Source organism: Cololabis saira, chromosome 11, assembly GCF_033807715.1.
Source record: "Cololabis saira isolate AMF1-May2022 chromosome 11, fColSai1.1, whole genome shotgun sequence".
Taxonomy (NCBI): domain Eukaryota; kingdom Metazoa; phylum Chordata; class Actinopteri; order Beloniformes; family Belonidae; genus Cololabis; species Cololabis saira.
This window is the reverse complement of record NC_084597.1, coordinates 18,517,636-18,525,227: the sequence shown is the minus strand read 5'-3', so window position 1 is coordinate 18,525,227 and position 7,592 is coordinate 18,517,636.

Here is a 7,592-nt window from a genome sequence, read left to right as displayed (position 1 = left end):
TAATTTTACCTATCAGCTATTTGAATGCTGTGCTTGGCTGACCCGAGAAGACAACAGCACCATCAGGACCATGAGGCCCGTGTTTTTAACAGCTGTCAAATTGAGTTATTTCACTGCAGCACTGTGCTCCAAAAGAGAGCTGATACCTACCACGAGGAGTTCACATGCTCTGGTAATTGAGGTGCACTGTCACACAGTGGCTTCACTGTGAACTGCATTACTCTGGACGTTGCACAGGCCCTTTCCTGTCTGCCAAAACCAACAGGAACCAGGTCCAGTCAGGACTCTAAAATAGCTCAAGCCAAATTCATCACTGTAGAAGTAAAACCACACGCTCAAAGATATTTCTGTGACATTCATACAAAGTATCTGAACCGAATCATTTAATTTTATCCTTGCATGTAGTTGTGTGAGTACACTGATTCAGGATGCTGTTCTCAGAGATCAAATTCTGGCATTTACCCCTCTCCATCTCAGTGTGGATAACATTTGTGAACAGTTGTCACCTACATTGTACATCTACATCTTTTGTGTCAATTGACAATAGTTTTCGCGACATTAGTGGTCTAACTGTGCAGATTTATGACAAAATGAAGATTCCTGTACTTCCTGTATAGTTACATTTAGAAACCATTTATAGACATAAACGTTTTAAAATTATATGTTCCCTCAGGCATTTGCCTGTGGGAACATTAAGACCGCTTTTAGTCTTTTCAGAGACTTAAAATAGCGAATCCTTATTTTGAAGTAACTCTGTGGCCTCAGGCTGGAAGTTTAATAAGCCTGAAGTAATACAAGATAATAGGGGTGGGCAAAAATATTGATATGGCAATATATCGCGATACTTTTCCAGCTAATTCAATATCGATATTCAAAATTTGAATATCGTTTTTTTTGTTTTTTTATATATTTTTTATCCCCGATTTTTTTCCCATTATATCACCCAGTGCTCCTACCTAAGTGACAGTCCTGGGCATTGCCACTCTCTACCAACCCTGGGAGGGCCCTGCACTGAGCTCAGGTTTTATTTCACGTTTTATTTCATTTTATAATTTATTTTTTATATAACACAATTGCCTGTCCTTAAAAAATGAAAAATAATGGACAGAGGTTTATTTATTCATGGATTTATATCTATACTGACTGATCACTGTGCCTGTCCTTGGTTTTAGTACCCATCTTTCTTGTGTTTATTATCATTTGCCACATAATTAAAGCAACCTCATACTAAATTTAATGTTAATTTCATATGATGTAAATAATAGGAAAAACATATACAAATATGTTGTAACTTTAGCTTGTATAGTTATAATAAAACATTGTTTTGACTCAGTTTGTCCCATGAATTGTCACTATAATCTGATGAACGTGTAACTCGGATTTTAAGATCCATCACTATCATCTGATGTTCATATATACAACTTGGATTTTAAGATGTTTAATGCATTTTTAAATTTTTCGGTGAACTATGTAGAATATAATAATCGGGATATCGCATAATCGGGATATCGCAATGTGTATCGTATCGTGGCTCAAGTATCGTGATGCGTATCGTATCGTGAGGTCCTTCCCAATACCCACCCCTACAGGATAAGCAGTGTGCCTCATCACCACGTGATTTTTCTTTTTGCCTTCACATGATTGAAGGCAAAGAGAAAAAAAGAACAAAACTAGGGTCAACATCAGCTACTGTAACTCAAATTTCTGAGCTTCCTCATGATGGTATCCCTACACATAGTGCCTTTAATTACACCTAAAAGAAAACGGCACGGGTGCTCCATATCTTCACACATCTTAAAGGTTCAGAATTTAACTTACATGTATACACATTATGCTTGTGAATCCTTTTAAACAAAAAGTACAAAAATAATTGTTTTCATCACAAAGATGTTAAAGACCGGTGTTTCCTTAAAGCCCATGGTACCTCACAGTCCCCCGCAAGGTGTCCTTTAGGGTCGTTGCCTTGACTCTCGGGCTTAGGGAGAACAAAAGATGAGAGCTGCATTCCCATTGGCGGGAGTGGAGGTTAAGTCCCAGGAGGTTGCAACTGTAATAGCGCTGACCTCCTTCTCGGTCCTTTCAGCCTTTGTGGCTTTTTTTACAGTGATGGAGCCACTGGGATCCAGTGACTAACACTCCTGGTGGCAGTGATACACACTTGCACAGTTTGTCAAACCACAAGTTAATAGTAGGGGTAGAAGACATAGAAGCAGAAAACAGAAAAGGGGAAGAAAGAAGATAAGAAATTAGATAAATGAGACTGCGATGAAGTGTCCAGCATGTACCCCTCCATTTTGCCCACATTGAGCTGGGATGGGCTCCAGCAGTCTCCAGCTGACCCCCGTAACCCTGTATAGGATTAGGATGGATGGATGGATGGATGGATGAGTGGATGGATGAGTGGATGGATGAGTGGATGGATGAGAGGGGAGATCTGGACTGAAGGAGCTGAGATGGTTGCTGTGTTTCTCTAATGTCTGCAGTGGTGGCAATGACTAAGAGGGAATTTGCAGGTCAGTGAGATACTGAGCTTTTAAAATGTCAGAATAATCTCAAAACGGTAAACAGTTTCTGTTCCCATGAGAACATGTCCGATAAAAAAAGCTTTTCTTTCCCCCAAACAAATTAGAAGAGGGAGATGACCTTGAAAGGTCACTGTACAACAACACATGTCTTATTTCCAGATTTTAAATCTGTTGGAACTTGTATCTGCTGTTCATCAGAGAATCTGATATTTTCCATAGCTTAGACATGAGTAACAGCACACAAAGTGTTTTTGTTTCAGAGATAGCATTTATGTTCCCAGTTTACAAGGATCTTATACATTTATATACAAATACATCTTATAATCAAATGTCATGTTGTGACTCGTGCATTTTCTCAGAGAAAAGAATTACAAAGAGGAAAACAAAAGTTGTTAAGTTTAAAAAAAAATACCAGATGAGCAAACTATTTCCAAAATGTACTGAATAATTGCAGTAAAAGTACATTTCATTCATATATATATATATATATATATATATATATATATATATATATATATATATATATATGAAATGTACTTCGTTTTCTTTTAATAGTGGTAAAAATCTGTATTAACAAAATCCACACATCTCTTATTTGGCCTACTTGATATAAGCCCCTTTTTTTTCTTCTTTTTTTTCTCCGTAATTCATCGACCTTGGAAACAGGTTGCAGCCATTCTTAAGAATATATTTTTTCCAGTCAAAAGGGCGCTTGTAATCTATTCGATAGCTTTTCTCCGCCTCACTGCTGTGGACTGAGAGAGCAGTTTGGACTTTTTCTTGCAGTGGCGGCTCGGATCCACCTGGTGGTGCTGTGGCAGCGTGGAAGAGAGGCGGCGCAGCGGGCTGAAACCATGGCTGAAACCCAATTCTCTCTTTTGTCATATGTCAGACAAAAACTGGCACCTCCTCAGATCTCAAGATCCCACAGGTTTGACCATGAGCACGTTGAAAACGAAGAAAAGTGAATGAGAAAGCTTGTGGTTGTAAAGTTTGGTTTAACATTAAAAATTATTCTTTGTCAGCAGATTCTGTAAATGACAAACAATCCAATCATTAATACAGAATTAGTTGTTGTTTTTAATTTATTAAGACAGCAAGGATTTTTAGCATCTTTATTAGCTCTATTTTTTAAAAAAAAATCAAACTGTGATCATGTACATGTGATCCCGATTATCATTTTATCCCGGGGAAGAAGGCGAGAGGTCGAGAGTTTCCATGCATATTATGCATTTCTTAAGCAGCATATGAATAATAATCTAATAATATAAGAATTTTTTTAAGTCATTCCAGCACAGTGTGAGCATGACAAATTACCTGTACGTTTACGCTCACCAGCCACTTTATGAGGTGAAACTGCTCACCGATGTGAATATTTAATCAGCCAGTGGAAATGGAGCAGGTCGTTGCATTTAGGGGTGCAGACGTGGTCAAGATGACCTGCTGAGGTTCTGACTGAGCATCAGAGGGAGGAGGGATGGTGATTGAAGTGACTTTGCATATGACTTGGTGGTTGTTGGAGTCTTTCAGAAACTCCTGCTCTTCTGGGACCTTTAAGATTTACAGAGAATGCTGTGAAAATAAAGAAATATCCACTTTGAGAAGGCCTGAGATCAGAGGACAACAGCCAGGCTGATTCAAGGTGTCCAAAAGACAATGGTAACTCACGCAACTGCTTGTTAAGGTACACAGAAGGCTGTCTCTGAATGTGGAAGGTATCAAACCTCTACGCAGTTGGGTTACAGCAGCAAACAGTGCGTTTCCTGTTATTTTGTAGTAAATCACCAGAACTGGGTGGAAGAAGATTCAGAAACATATTTCTGCTCCGACATTTGAATGGCAGGGCTGATATTTCGTGCCCAGGACATGAAAGCTTGGATCCATCCTGCCTTGTATCAACAGCTCAGGTGTCAGGTGTCATGGTGTGGGGAGATTTTCTTGGCACACTTAAGGCCCTTAAGTACCATTTAAACACCAGGGCCGTACGGTCGCTGACCACATTCTTCCAGTGCTTTACTCAAAGGCTACGCGTCGAGGAGACGCCGACCACACGCAGACCGAGAGGGCTGTGATTGGTTTGTTTGAAAGCGAAGCATTTCCGGTTTCCGGTTTCCGGTTTGAATCAGTAGTGAACTTCCAGGGCTCTTTTCTTCGTTTATATGTGATTTTTTTTGTTTTTGTTTTTTGCACAATAGTTGTCCTTATCTCTTTGATTTACTGTGACCGGAAAAAGTCGGATAAACCATTCAGAAAAAGATCGCTAACTAGTGGCCGCGGGGGGTACTGCACCGCGACCAAACGGAGAAGTCAGAAGGGTTCAGCACGGCGTCACGGCTGCGGCGTGTGCTCTGCGTTGGTGTGACGCAGAAGCATATTTCAGCCTTAAGGCTGAGGTATGGTTCTGCGTCACACCAACGCAGAGCACACGCCGCAGCCGTGACGCCGTTTTATTATAATTCTACTGTAGCAAGGGCTTGCTACTTGGGGTCAACCGACAGGACAGAGGACACAGGGTTTAGTGAAGAAATTCTGATTTATTTCACCAAGACACACGTGCACCAGTACATCGCAGCTCTGTCCTTCCTCCCAGCAGAGACCCATTGCTGGTGTGCAGCCGCTCTTTAAGTAGCCAGGCAGGGTGGAGAGATTGATTGGGCACAGGTGTGCCCAATCAGCTGAGTGGCTGGCCCCCCCGCAGCCCACACCCAATCCTCCACCCTGCCACATCTACTTTATAATGTGACTAATGGTTCTCACCCGCACAGTCGTCATGATTGTGAAATCTAGCTATGGAGGTAGGGTTGCCACCCGTCCCGTAAAATACGGAATTGTCCTTTATTTGAGAAAAAAATGTTGCGTCCCGTATTGAACTAATACGGGACGCAATTTGTACCGTATTTTCATTAACTTTTAAACCATATTCTAGTTGAATTATTGAAATAAATGAACCTTTACACCATATTCTAGTTGAATTATTGAAATAAATTAACTTTTACACCATATTATAGTTGAATTATTGAAATAAGTTAACTTTTACACCATATTATAGTTGAATTATTGAAATAAGTTAACTTTTACACCATATTCTAGTTGAATTGTTGAAATAAATTAACTTTTACACCATATTCTAGTTGAATTATTGAAATAAATTCACTTTTACACCATATTCTAGTTGAATTATTGAAATAAATTAACTTTTACACCATATTATAGTTGAATTATTGAAATAAGTTAACTTTTACACCATATTCTAGTTGAATTGTTGAAATAAATTAACTTTTACACCATATTCTAGTTGGATTATTGAAATAAATTAACTTTTACACCATATTCTTCACCTGTAGGCTATATTATACATTTGGGCTGATGTGGACATACGTAGCATAGGAGGCTATTTCAGTTGCTAGTATGGTTGGCTGTCTGTACAGTCAGGCAAGTTCAATGCTATTAAAGCACTTTAAACTTGAAATCAAAGCATTTTGTTTTTTATATAAAAATTTTATATAAAAATAAACACATTTTTATTCAGTTTAGAAGTTTGGGGGCTTTTTTCTTTTGGCTCCTGCGCTGCTGAAATCAGGACGTCCCTTATTTCTATTTCTGAAAGGTGGCAACCCTATATGGAGACCAAAACTATCTTTGCAGCAGGTAGTTCATTTCCCTGATTCACTGACAAAGATGGACATTTTAACAAGGAGCTTGATGTGGTTTTGGAGCCTGCCCCTAGTGGTCATCCACTGAACTGCAGTTTCCCCTACTTCTGTGCTGGCAAAACTGGATTGATACCAAACATTTTCTGAAACATGCACTGCGGCGTCCCCTCACTGACGTGTAACTGCCTCTGTTCTTTGCTGGGACAGTCATGACTTAATGCGTCCTAAAGGTGCCCAGCTGGGTGCATAAACACTTGGCCTGATGGCCTCGCCATGCATGGCTTGCCTCCCCTCTATTTATTTTATGGTGTGCATGTTTCACTTTATGGCACCCATCTATCTGGGAAACCTTGAAAAGGCTGCTGAGACTCCAAATAAATCCGAGGCTGTCGCTCTGACACTCCCTGATCTGCCTGTCCGCGTCGCCTGCCGAAATCTCTCTCGGCGATCGTAACTTTGCTCTCTGGTGCGTTCTGACACGTTCCCTTGCAGAAGCAGAGGCCTGAGTCGTAGATGTGCGTGCTATGTGTGTTTATGTGTGTGTGTGCACCATCAGATAAAGCCGCTCAGCTCTAATGTCACCTGTCAAGATGCGGGAAAGGGAGAAATATACTGAAATATGGCTGCATGTGACACAGCTCATTCTGAAGTTTTGTCCCAGACTGTGTCACGATGGAGTTTGGCACACACACATGTTTGTGTGTGTAAAAGAGCATGTGAGTGTAATTAATGATGTATTCCTCCTCTTCATAGGGTAATAGGATTTCCCCACCCCAGGCGGTAGAGGGGATGGTGGTGGTGGTAGTTGTGTGTGTGTGTGGGGGGGTCTGCACATATCTATGTGAGAGAAAGGCAGAGTGTGTTTGCTGCAGAGTCAGTGAATGGGAGCCCCATGAAGTGATGCCAGTAGAGGACTGTGTGTGTGTGTGTGTGTGTGTGTGTGTGTGTGTGTGTGTGTGTGTGTGTGTGTGTGTGTGTGTGTGTGTGTGTGTGTGTGTGTGTGTGTGTGTGAGATGGGGGGAGGAGGAACAAGCGAGTGATTTATAACAGCTACTTCAGGTCTCTCCTCTCTCCCACAGCAGCACCACAAACACATCCATTACGAAAGCGCTGATGTTAATGGGATTGTTGTGCGTGTGTGTGTGTGCCCTACTCATAGGCTGCACAAGTGGGAGTCTGCGCCTTCATGTGTGTGTGTGTGTGTGTGTGAGAGAGTGATAACCAGATGCTACTGGGTGAAAAGAAGGTGAAGGTTAGCAGGGGTGCAGGGTGGAGGTTTACCAGAGCCCCCCGCGCAAGTTTCCCCGCATCCGTGTTGGGATACGGCAGATTTGTTTCGGACTTTTATAGAGTAGGATCATTTCAATGCTTTGCCAGTTTTCTTGTGTGTGTGTGTGTGTGTGTGTTTCTTGCT